At 45.8% G+C, this 12,413-nt stretch overlaps 1 protein-coding gene across 1 annotated transcript in view; it reads left to right on the forward strand.

The window, feature by feature from the left end:
• The window catches only part of LOC148033893 (uncharacterized), a 112,146-nt gene that overhangs the window by 47,096 nt on the left and 52,637 nt on the right, over window positions 1-12,413 (forward strand). The gene's annotated exons all lie outside the window — the stretch shown is intronic.

A 12,413-nucleotide genomic window follows, 5' to 3' on the forward strand; every position in this document is an offset into this window, starting at 1 on the left:
TATCAGCTCTCATATCAGGGGAGCAAGCCACTCTTGAGGTATTGCTGCCTCTATCTCCCTTCTCCTCAACTCCACTTCTCTTTGGCAGCCTGATACTTGCTAAAGCACATCCTCGTCCACCATTCTGTACAACTCTCGCCATGTCCTGATGGTATGAGTCAGGCCGGCCTCCCAACCAGTCCATTGGATGTGGAGGCGCTCGTCAATTTGTGTCCCTTCTCGATCCTTGACCTAGGGGTTCTAGATCATCGGCTGATGGTCTATCTTCCCCTGGCAGCCTGGGGGGCTCTAGATTAGGGCCTTACGGAGGCCCTGCCACATGTAGAGCAAGTTGCATAGGAAAGGTGATCTTGGGGGGGGGGGGGGGGTGATCTGGGCTGATGTGAAGATCCATCTCAGGGACAATCTCCACTCCCCGCCAAGCCTCGGTCTACAATTCTGAAGACCCTCCTGTAATAGGACCTTCCAGGTTTGCCCTCCCGGTGTGAGGCCGCGGACAACTAACTTGCCCAGGAGGGCCATACTCTGATACTCTGGGTCTATGATTCCAAGCCCTCCCTCTGACCGATGCTGTATGATGGTCGCCCACGCCACCTTGACCTTGGAGTCCTTGGAGCCGACTGACCTGGACCAAAGGAAGTTCCGCACTAGGCGGCGAAGCTGCACTACAGAGGATGAGGAGAAGCACCAACACGAGGCGATGTACCAGGCCGTCACTAGGACATGGTTAACCACAAGGGCTTGGCTGGCTAGTGAGAGGCGAGCCGTGCTCCAGTAGGTCAGCTTCCTCCGAATAGAATCGAGGACTGGAAGAAACTGCTGGGCAGGAGTGATGTCGAGCCCCACTTGGAACCCTAGGTACCGGACGGTTTGCCCTCTACTCACCCATCTAAATCCCAGGTGGATGCCCCACTCCGTGTGCTGGAGTAGGGGTCTGTGAGGAAACCAACCGACCTTCGCCAATTGATTTTCGCTCTCACTGCAAAGTAGAACACCTCAAGAGTCAGCCGTACTCTCTCCAGCGTCAGCTCATTGTCCTCTATGTAGAGTGCTGTATCATCTGCATACTCGGAGTCTAACAACTCAGTCTCCTCTCTCATTGGAAGTCGGAGGCTGCGTAGTCCTCTTACATGTGACCTGAGGAAGTGGGACATCGCCTCTGCAAAGAGTAGGAATAGGTACGGGGTCAGGGGGCAACCTTGCCGAACCGATCTCTCCAACTGGAACTCCTCCCCATGCCTACCACTTATGAGAACCTTGCTGGTAGCCAATCCTCACGAATCCAAGCCTGGGGGAAACCCAACCTCACCATGATGCCCTCTAGGAAATCCCAGTCCACCCTGCCATAAGCTTTCTCAAAATCTAAGAGTAGTACGGCCAGTCTCTGCCCACTGTGCTGAGCCCACTGTGTCGTCTCAAAGAAGAAAAATACATTTTTTCCAGGATGCTCCTATCTTGGACAAAGCCTGTCTGTGTGTCATGGATGATGTTTGGAAGCACGGGGCGTAGTCGCCTACCAATCATCTTTGCAAGTGCCTTATATGCCACTGACAATAAGGTGATCAGTCTCCACTGGGAAAGCTCCAACCGGTCTCCCCCCTTGGGGAGAAGACTGATCAGGCCTGCCAAAAGACTCCCTGGCATCTGTCCTAAAGTGGAGATCTCCTAGAAGGCCATCAGTAGGGGGTCCTTTACCACTTCCCAGTAGGTAGTAAAAAAGGCCTTAGAAAGGCCACCCTCTCCTGGGCATTTGTGCTCGTTCTGTGTATGGAAAGTCTCCTCTAGTTCCTTCTCTGTGAAGGGGGTTAGAAGGGAGCGTCCCATCTCCTCTGTGACTAGGGACGGGATGTGATCCCAGACCTGCTGTCTACAACGCTGTCCTCTAGTTAAGGCTGTCTCTTGCTGGAAGAGGTGCCTGTAGTAGTCGGTGGCAATCTCCATCACCTTGTCTAGGCTAGAACGAGTCCTCCCATACTGATCTTGAAGGCTGCGTATCTGCTCTCCTACGGTGTGAGGCTGGTGCACTTGGAATAGCTCCTTGCACATCGTGTCCCCCTTCCGTGCCCAGAAGGCTGCTGAGGTACGGAAAGAGAACTTCGAGCGTCTGTCCTCAAGGCCAGCAATGGTTGCTCGTGCTTGCAGCTCCTGTGCGTGGAGGGTGGGGCTCTTGGCATATTCTGCTCGACTTGGCTAGGACCTCTACAACCTCCTCTCCCATCCGGTCCCTCCTACCCCACTCCCTAGTCCAAATCTGCTCTATTTGTTCCGTCACCTCCTCCCTCCTATAGATCGAGTTAGGGATCTGGTAGGATCGTGCGTCTAGGGCAGATGCTGGGGGATGAAGGGTTAGGATAACCGGGCAATGATCAGACAACGTGGTGCCTGCCAACTGCTCAATCTGGCCTCTACGAGAGCCTCCCCACTCTCCCACATAAAACCTGTCCAATTGCTTTAGCAGGAGTCCATCTAGCTGCCTGTATTCCCAAGAGAAGTCCAACGACCTTTCCCTTCTGTGGAAGGCAGGGTCTCTCTAGGCATCGCGTGCTCCTATTGCTAGTAGAAAGACCTCCCATGCCTCCTGCTCCTCCCCAGCCATGCCCTGGTAGTTTTTGCCTCTGCCCTGCTGGTTCTCCAAAGCCTCCAGCTTGTTGAAGTCTCCTCCAACGATCCAAGAGTCAACCTCTGGGAGTCCATCCGCGATCTCCACCACCCAGAACCTCCTGCGTGCTTTAACCTCTGTAGGGGCATAGACATTGAGGACTCTAAGGCACGAGTCCCCAATATCCAATGTGATCCATAGAACCCTCCCTACCACTATCGTCCCGTAGTCTCCTATACACAGGCGATGAGACTCAGACCAATAGAGGTGCATATGTCTCCACTCCTGCCATGGGCACTTATGGCGTGCTCCTAATAAGTGTGTGAGCTACCCGGGAGTACCTTCCCTACCCGCTGGGCCTGGGTGGGAGTGAGCTTGTGCTCTTGTAGAAGTAAGATGTCAATCCGTCTGGCAAGGGCAGGCTGCAGCTCTTGCCGCACAATCAACTTCTTGGAAGCACGTGCCCCATTGTAGTGAAGACTATTCACATTCCAAGATTCAAGGTGTAAGCTTATGGGGAAACCTGTGACTGATCGAACAGGCATCTGTTGGGTGTGGAGGCTGCTGATGAGGTGGAAAAACTATGGGGCATGGAAGTATGCTTTGCCGCCAGTATGGATGGCGAACTCTAGTCTCCCATCATGGTGGCCCTCAGCCGGGACCATAGGGGTGATAGATGCTCGAGGTGGTACTATCAATGCATCTATCAGCCATGCTGAGTGTTGTGACTCTGTACATTGATAGAAACGGGCCGCTTGTGCCAGGGGCCACTCGATCACATCCCGCGGAGCTCTCCACTGTGGAGGGGCTCGAAAGATAATGCTCAAGTGTGGGACCTTGGTACCAGCCCACCAGTTAATGTCCATCATGTAACCAAGCCACTGACTGCTGTGTAAACAGTGCTAGTCTTTCTCCCATCCATTGGGAGGTGTGGTCAACCACCTGACTCTTCAGCTTCTCTATCTACGTCGTCATCCAATCCTCTGAGCGAGAGAACTGAAGGAAAAAAGCGTAGTTTGGTCCATCTGGTGGTGCTAGTAGATGGACCTTGCTCCTCCTTGACTTGCGAACCACGAAGATCTGCACCTCAAGAGGGAGTGGGAACTCTCCGTGCTCCGCAACTCTTAGGTAAGACCATGGGCCACTGCGGAAGAACTTTTGTGGTCACAGTTGTGCTTGTCTCGGGAAAGTGTGACGAGGGGCAGGGGCGGATGAGCCGGTGGCTGTGTGAAAGGGGGAACACTGCTGGCGCAAGGAGGATGTAGGCGTGTGTGGCTCATCACTACCTGTGGGAGGAGGGAGGGATCATGTGAACTGGGTGCGGATCAGGAGGGGTGCTCGGCAGGGGAGGTGGTGGGAGGGAAGAGGGGGGTCGGGGGATGGAGGGATAGTTGGAGGTATGTGGTGGGTGTGGGGGGGGGGGGGGCTGATGGCCCTCAAAGGGGGGGATGTGGGCCGGGATCAGTGGGGGGGGGCATGGAAAACGAGGGGGGAGGGGTGTGGGGGTTGTGGGATCTCAGGTGAGGTAGTCTCTTGTGCAGATGATGGATGTGGGGGACTGCGGTCGTGTCGAGTAGGGCGGGCAGGGGGGGCTGTGGAGTGCTCTGCTAAGGGGTTGTCGCTCGCCCTCATGCTCCCTGTTGTCGAGGTTGGTTCTGAGGAGTTGGCTCCGACCCCCCCTACCGTCTCCCTCTCTGTCGTCACTGGACCCGTGTGAAGCCGTCAATGTCCACTTGTGGGCTTGTTGACGGAGCCGCCTTGGCCCCGAAATGCGTACGATCTGTTGCTTGATGCCCAAAGTCATGGCAGCGCAGGCACTGCCCTGGTTGCCCAATCACAATGATCTGCTGCCTAAAGGAGTGACCTCCAGCCTCAATCTCCAGGAACTTTGGTATGCTTTTTGTGTCTTTCATGGCCACTCGTACCTTTGGGACTCCTGCAGGTGTCACTGCATCCGCGAAGGAAGCAGGAAGAACTGTGCCAAAGAGCCGTCCAAAGTCCTCCACTAATTGGCGGTACTCTAGTGCCAGTCAAAGTAGGGTGACTGGGTGTCTAAGAAAATTGTTGTGGAGCGCAAATGTCTCCATTGTGAAGCCGCTATACTAGGGAACCATGTGGATGACCCCCTTCATGGAGGCATAGGGTAAGCTCTCCACTAACTCACGGGCTGTGTCCGCAGAGGTGAGTTGAACCATGAAGATCCCTTGGCCCATGAGGACTGCCTCCATGATCTGTGATGTACCAATGTGTAGCGTGGAGTGGAGCCAATCCTGCAGCTGGGCCCTCGATGGGGAGTGTCCAACGACCTGACCAAAAATCGCTATTTCTTTCAGCTCCAACTCTGTGGCCCAGACGGCCAAGAGCTGTTCCTTAGAGAGGATGATGCGCAAGGTGTTTGACTGGGGGGCACTCGCAGAATGCATCGGCATCTGACCAGATGTTTCCATTGCGCGTCCCTGTTGAGGACCTACCACTCATGCTATTGTGTTGTCGGAGGGGGGGGTGTTGCTGCAGAGGAAGGGAGCAATTGGAAGGGGGGGAGGGCCAATGGTGAAAGGGGGAAGGGGTGTTAAAAGCTTGTTTACACGGTGGGGGAGGTGTTGGACACCATTGTAGTCCAGCTCCCAGCGAGGTGAATGAGTGTGTTAGGCCTCTTGGACAGAGTCACGGGCCACAATACGGAAAAGGCGGCCGGGGGTATTCAAGATTTGGTTCATGATTGATGTTGGCTATTGGCCTTACAAAGCTTTACATTAAATTATATGTTTTTTGAACTATTGGCATTCCCAATAGATATTATGTCCAAAAGGTTCATGAACCATAACACAGCTTTCTGTTGACATTTCTTGCTTTTCCCACATACATGATGGCTGATTTTTTGAACTTGACTTATGCATATTGATGCATTGGTTTTGTATGTTTATTTGCAAAATTTCACATATATCTATTCAACCTTTTGTAACATCCTAACGTTGCATCTCTCTACATTGTGTATCTCCTAGAATCATTGTATGGGATTAGACATTGCCTCTTTGGGGTAAGACGTTGATCCTTCCCATTGTATGTTTTGTGTCATGGGTTTAGTCATCCGTGACCCAAAGGGGGAAGTTGGTCATTATTTATCCTTGTGTGTAAACACATATTATTGTGTGTAAAAGTGTGTGTTTAGGTGTGAACACCTTTTACACCACTTAGCATTAAATAAGGGGCAAAGGGTTAGCGACAGAGCTTTGCCTATATATTTAGACCCTATCACATGTACGTTCATTTCACACTATTTCTTTCAATTTGTGTATATGCAAGAGTACCCTTTCTCTCTCTCTCTAATACACACACACACACTCTCTCATCTCCTCTCCCCCCTTGGAGCTCCATTTGCCATAGCCCATTGGTCCATCCTTGCGAGCTCCATACCCAACAATTTGAGCAATGGGTTGTGACATTAAAAGTGATATTTAATGTCACATTAAGGTCATAAGCGTGGAATGTGACATTAAAAGGAATATTTAATGTTACATTAAGGTAAATTTAGGGGAACATGCACGAGAAGGACCGTCCGGGCTCTTGGGCGCCCGAACGGGGTCAAGGGGAGCCTAGAGAGTAAGGGAGTCCAGAAATAGTAGGACTCCAGCTAGTTGACGGCTGGCAAAGAGATAAGCTTGAAGGCCAGCACTTATCTAGGCGTGGCTGGGAGGTGAAGAACACTCGTGCTTCCAACAGTCTCAAAAAATCTGTTCCCGTAATCTAACATTGGTATCAGAGCAGGTAGCCGTAAGGATTCCTGAAGGTCTCAACAGAAGAGTAGTGACGAATGTGAATGGAAGTCAGTCGTGAAGAAGGACGGAAGCCAGAAGCGTCCCGTCCCGTCGCGTCTTCACGGCACTTAATTCCAGATGGTCACGCGATTTGACGTAGTACTTCCGCCCTGCCCCGTCACATAAGAAAACGGGCCGTCACTTCTGTCCGGTCCGTCGCGTGAGAAAACGGGCCGTGAAGAAAAAATTAAAAAGGAGAAGCCACGTCACGTCACATTAATGTGACCATTTCGTTGCGAGCAGAGAAGGATACGTCACATTAAGGGTGACCCGTTTCGTGACGGGCAAGGAAAAGAAAAGAAATAAAAAACGTGGTCGCGAGGACCAGGAGTGGAGTCGCCAGCATTCGCGTGGACCAGGAGTGGAGTCGCCAGCATTCGCGAGGACCAACCAGCTCAGATGTGAAGCTGCCAGCAGCCGCAAGAACTAGATCAGAAGTGGAGCCGTCAGTATCAGATTGCTGTTCACGAATAGGACTGCTCCTGAGGCGGATAAGACTGCGACTGCTGTGAAACAGGTAGAAAACTTCATATACAACTGAAGCTACAGCCTTCATACAACTGAAGTCACAGTCTGCCATTAAAATCAGGGAAGTATTTTATCTTGTATGCAAATTTCTTATTTTTGCTTTCCAATTCCAGTGTATTAATGGCAGAAAAAGGGAAAGAAAGGGTAATGGAAAGTTCTAGTTCCGGGGATCAACCTATGGCAGATCCCCATGAACCAGACATACAAGAAGAACAATGGGAAGAATTTTTTGCCACGAGAGAGCAATTTGATGATCTTTCTGCTCGTGTGCAAACTCAGGGGGTTCAAATGGAGTTTTTAACTCAAACACTTACTGAAATAAAATCTCAGCTAACTTTATTATTGGAAAAAGATAAAAATAAGATAGAAATCTCAGATGTCCCATCTTCATCGAAAGATTTAGATGCGACCATTCGAGATTCTAAAGAACCCCAAACCTATCATAAATTGAGGGATAATCTGGTTTTAAAAGATATGAAACCACCTCAATTTTACGGGGAGGAAAAAGGCAGGAATAAAGATAGAATCTTTAATTTCCTCCAAAAATGGGAAGATTTACATAAATTAAAAAATACACCACCACATCTCCAAGCACTGGAGGCCAGTTTAACTTTGGGGCCCAAAGCATATAAGTGGTTGAGAACCTTAAAGGAGGCGAATAAAATACCTGAAACTTGGGCTCAATTTGAATCCGTATTTTTAAAAGAATTTCTTCCTGAAAATGAAATGGAAAGAAATTGCGAAGATTGGGATTATGTCAGACAAAAGGGATGACCCCTACTGACATATCTGGAGGAATATCGTGAGATAATCCTCAAACTGGAAGGAATTGATGAATTCCAAAAAACAAGAGGATTCATTAGGGGACTGGATAAAGCCTGTAAAAAGGAAGTAAAACGGAGTTTATCTAAGACGCTTGAAGAGGCAATTAAATTTGCATTAATTTATGAAGATAGTACGCGTCCAGGTACACTCACCAGTCTCACTGATATGGAGCCCAAGTCTAAGGAATTGGAAACCTCAAAATTTGTGGGCAAATTTAAAAGAAAAATGCCATTTTTCAAGGGTAAAAAACAACCTTTTGAAAAGAAACCATATATGAGGCCAAAGCTAAGTCCTGATGACTTTGATAAGGCCAAAAAACAAAAATTGTGTTTTAATTGCCTATCCCCTAACCATGCTGCTTGGAATTGCCCTCAAAAGAAAAAGGGGGAAGACAAAGAAAAGGACAAGGGCAAGGGAAAAGAAAAACAAATCCATGTAGTGCAGACCTTAGAATTAAAGGGCCATGAAAAATATAAATCTTTAAAGGTCTTGCACATGGATGTACAACATAAGTGTTGTATGTCAACTTCTTTGTGGCAGCCTACTTTTGGGCCACATGATTTACTTAGAGTACATGGATTGATAGCTGGAAAACGGGTTAGAGTCATGATTGATGACTCTGCGACACATAATTTTATAAATTATGCACTTGTCAAAAAATTGAAACTTCCCCAACAAAACAATGAGCATCAATACGTTGTGCGTATGATGCAAGGCCAAGACAATAAAATATGGGATACAATGGTATCCAATTTGGAAATCGAGATTCAAGGATATAAAGATAAGCTTGATTTCCAAATAATGAACATGGAAAGAGCTGATATTGCTCTAGGGAGGGAGTGGCTATGGGGATTGGAACCATCCTTAAAACGTAGCTATCACCATAATACACTGGAATTTGAAAGGGATGGTAAGACTTTTGTTATTCAAGGTGAACATGAAGTATCTGATAATCCTTTGCTGTGTTCTACTGAAGTTCAGAAGCTGATAAAGAAGGAAGTTTGTGAGGTATATATGCTATGGTCTCTTCCTGTACAAAATACTTTTACTTCCTGTAATATAAAGCAACAATTTTCTTATGTTTGCGAATTGAATGTAAATAATGAATTGAACAGTTTGTTAGATGATTTTAAAGATGTGTTTCCTTCTGATTGACCTAGTGGCCTTCCACCAGATAGGGGTGAAATAAATCACCCAATTGATATAAATAAGGATACACACCCAATTTCAAAACCACCATATAGGTTAAGTGAAACACAGCATCAAGAAGTTGAGAGACAAATTAAGGATTACCTGGATAAAGGTTTATTCAACCCAATAATTCACCTTGGGCTTCACCAATTTTATTGGTAAAGAAAAAAGATGGTTCTATGCGACTTTGTGTTGACTATAGAGCACTTAATAAAATAACGGTGAAGAATAAATTTCCTATGCCCAGAATGAAAGATCTTTTTGATCAATTACAAGGGGCAAAATTCTTCACAAAGATAGACTTAAGATCAGGTTATCACCAAATAAGAATTAAGGCACAAGATATTTCCAAAACGGCATTTCGTACTAGATACGGGCATTATGATTTTTTAGTGATGCCTTTTGGTCTCACTAATGCACCAGCTACTTTTATGAAGCTGATGAATAGTGTTTTACGGCCCTATCTAGGAGATTTTGTAGTAGTCTTTTTGGATGATATCTTGATCTTTAGTAAATCAAGAGAAGAACATTTGGAACACTTATTATTAGTATTCCAACTGTTAAGAACACATTCCCTTTATGCGAAGAAAACTAAATGTGAATTCTTTGCACAAGAGGTCAAATATCTAGGGTATATAATCTCGAAAGAGGGAATCAACATGGATCCAGAAAAAGTAAGGGCAATTATTGAATGGCCACCTCCACGGAACCTGGAAGAGCTGCAGATCTTCCTAGGTTTATCTGGATTTTATCGTAGATTCATTCGAGCTTATGCCAAAATAGCTGTTTCAATGACAGACCAACTTAAAGGGAAAGGGAAAAGTTTTAATTGGGGAACAGACCAAAATGAAAGTTTTCAAAAACTTAAGGTAGCTATTGCTACAGCTCCAGTATTATTAATAGTGGATCCCAATAAACCATTTGTGGTTGAAGCTGATGCCAGTGACAAGGCAATAAGCGCGGTCTTATTACAAGAAGGTCGACCAGTTGCTTTTGAAAGCAAGAAATTAGATCGTGCAAAACAGAATTATTCTGTTTATGAGAGGGAGCTGTATGCAATAGTACATGCAATGAAAAAATGGAGGCATTATTTGTATGGTGCCAAACTTTTGATTTTATCGGATCATGAAAGCATTAAGTGGCTTAATGATCAACCAGATTTACATGGGCGTAAAGCCAGATGGGCCGAACTCCTCCAAGAGTTCGACTATGAAATAAGATATAGAAAAGGAAAGTATAATATAGTAGCTGATGCACTCAGCAGAATGCCCATCATTAATGAATTGAGTTTTACTCAGTTCGCTTCCAGCTTGCTTGAATCTTTAAAAGGGAAATGCCAGGTTGATCCGGCATATTCCAACATATGGGAAGCAATAAATAATGGGGATTCAAATGAAAGTGCTTCTACTGAGGAAGGAATATCTGAGGATGTTCAACTGGGAAATGGAGCATCAGGGGTTGCTCAAACTGGATTCAAGTGGAAGAATTTTACCATTGATAATGGTTATTTACTCTACAAGGGTAGGGTATGTGTCCCGAAAGATATAGAAATAAGGCGCCAGATACTCTTTGAGTGTCATGATACCCCTAGTGCGGGACATCCAAGAGTTAATAAGACTTATAGTCTTATTAAAAGGCAGTTCTATTGGCCTGGAATGAATAAGGACGTCCTTGACTATGTGGTCAAATGTAATAAATGCCAGGTTAATAAAGCTGAAAAATTAAAAATGGGAGGACTTCTTCATCCATTAGAAATTCCTTCGGGAAAATGGGAGAGTATCTCCATGGATTTTATTGTTGCTTTACCTAGAACACAGAGGGGGCACGACTCTGTGTGGGTAATTGTGGATAGGTTAACCAAAATGGCTAGGTTTATTCCAACTTCAACTGATGTTAAAACACCATAATTGGCTAGATTGTTCGTAGAGAACATATACCGATTGTATGGCCTTCCGGCAAATATAGTTTTTGATCGGGATAGAAAATTTGATAGCCATTTTTGGCGTGCGGTATTTAGGAAATTGGATACTAAACTTAGCATGAGTACGGCGGATCATCCGCAAATAGATAGGCAAACTGAAAGGGTTAACCAAATTCTTGAAGATATGCGTAGGGCATATGTAAGCAAAAGGCAAACTAATTGGGAAGAGTATTTACCGATAGCAGAGTTTGCATATAACAGTGCCAAACACTCTTCCACTGGATATAGTCCATTTATGTTGATGTATGGGTTTCAGCCCAGAGCTCCTTTTGCAGTAGGACTGCATAAGGAAAAGGTTCAGGCAGCTAAAGACTTTTTGGAGGATATGAATAGTATGTTAAAATTTGCTCAAGAAAATATTAAAAAGGCTCAAAGTCGAGCTAGAGCATATACAGATCCTCACCGAAGAGACATCTCCTTTGAAGAAGGAGAATTGGTCTATCTTAAGGTGCCTGAACAAACTAAAACTATGAAAAAGGGACATTGTCCAAAGCTTTCACCAAGGTATTGTGGTCCTTTCATAATAGTTAAAAGGGTGGGAGAATTGGCTTACAAGCTCCAACTACCTGCTGGTAGTAAAATACATCCAGTTTTTCATGTAAGCAAATTAAGGAAGAAGCTGGGTGATTTGGATAATCTAATCTTAAGTGATGATATTGAGGAGTTATTCTATGACCAATCTAATCCACATGAACCAGAAAAAATATTAAATGTTCGTAATAGACGAACGAGGAATACTATTTATCAAGAATGTTTGGTTAAGTGGAAAGATTGTTCAGAAGAAAGCTCAACATGGGAGCGAGTAAGTATTTTAAAGAAAAGGTTTCCCGATTTACAGTTAGACCTTCCAAGTATCGTTTTCGAGGATGAAACCGATTCTTAAGGGGAAGGAAATGTGACATTAATGTGACATTAAAAGTGATATTTAATGTCACATTAAGGTCATTGGTGTGGAATGTGACATTAAAAGGAATATTTAATGTTACATTAAGGTAAATTTAGGGGAACATGCACGAGAAGGACCGTCCGGGCTCTTGGGCGCCCGAACGGGGTCAAGGGGAGCCTAGAGAGTAAGGGAGTCCAGAAATAGTAGGACTCCAGCTAGTTGACGGCTGGCAAAGAGATAAGCTTGAAGGCCAGCACTTATCTAGGCGTGGCTGGGAGGTGAAGAACACTCGTGCTTCCATCAGTCTCAAAAAATCTGTTCCCGTAATCTAACATGGGTTGTCAAGGATTTGGAGCTCACAGCTAGAAGAGACTTCAGTGATGTGGAGGAGACTATCGGATATTGAGTGCCATCATATCTAGAATTAGTGCAAGGTTGGTATGTATCGTTGATTTCTTCTCTGTCTCTCTAATTGGGATGTAGGTACTTGATCTTAGTTACCTTAGAGACTTGAATGTATAATATTATACAAATGAGGAGGTTGTCAATCAAGCTCATATACTTCTCGTCATTTAGATAGTACCTTGA

The sequence above is a fragment of the Lygodium microphyllum genome, chromosome 7 (genome assembly GCF_053477565.2).
Source record: "Lygodium microphyllum isolate KBCC chromosome 7, Lygodium_microphyllum_v1.1.10, whole genome shotgun sequence".
Classification (NCBI taxonomy): domain Eukaryota; kingdom Viridiplantae; phylum Streptophyta; class Polypodiopsida; order Schizaeales; family Lygodiaceae; genus Lygodium; species Lygodium microphyllum.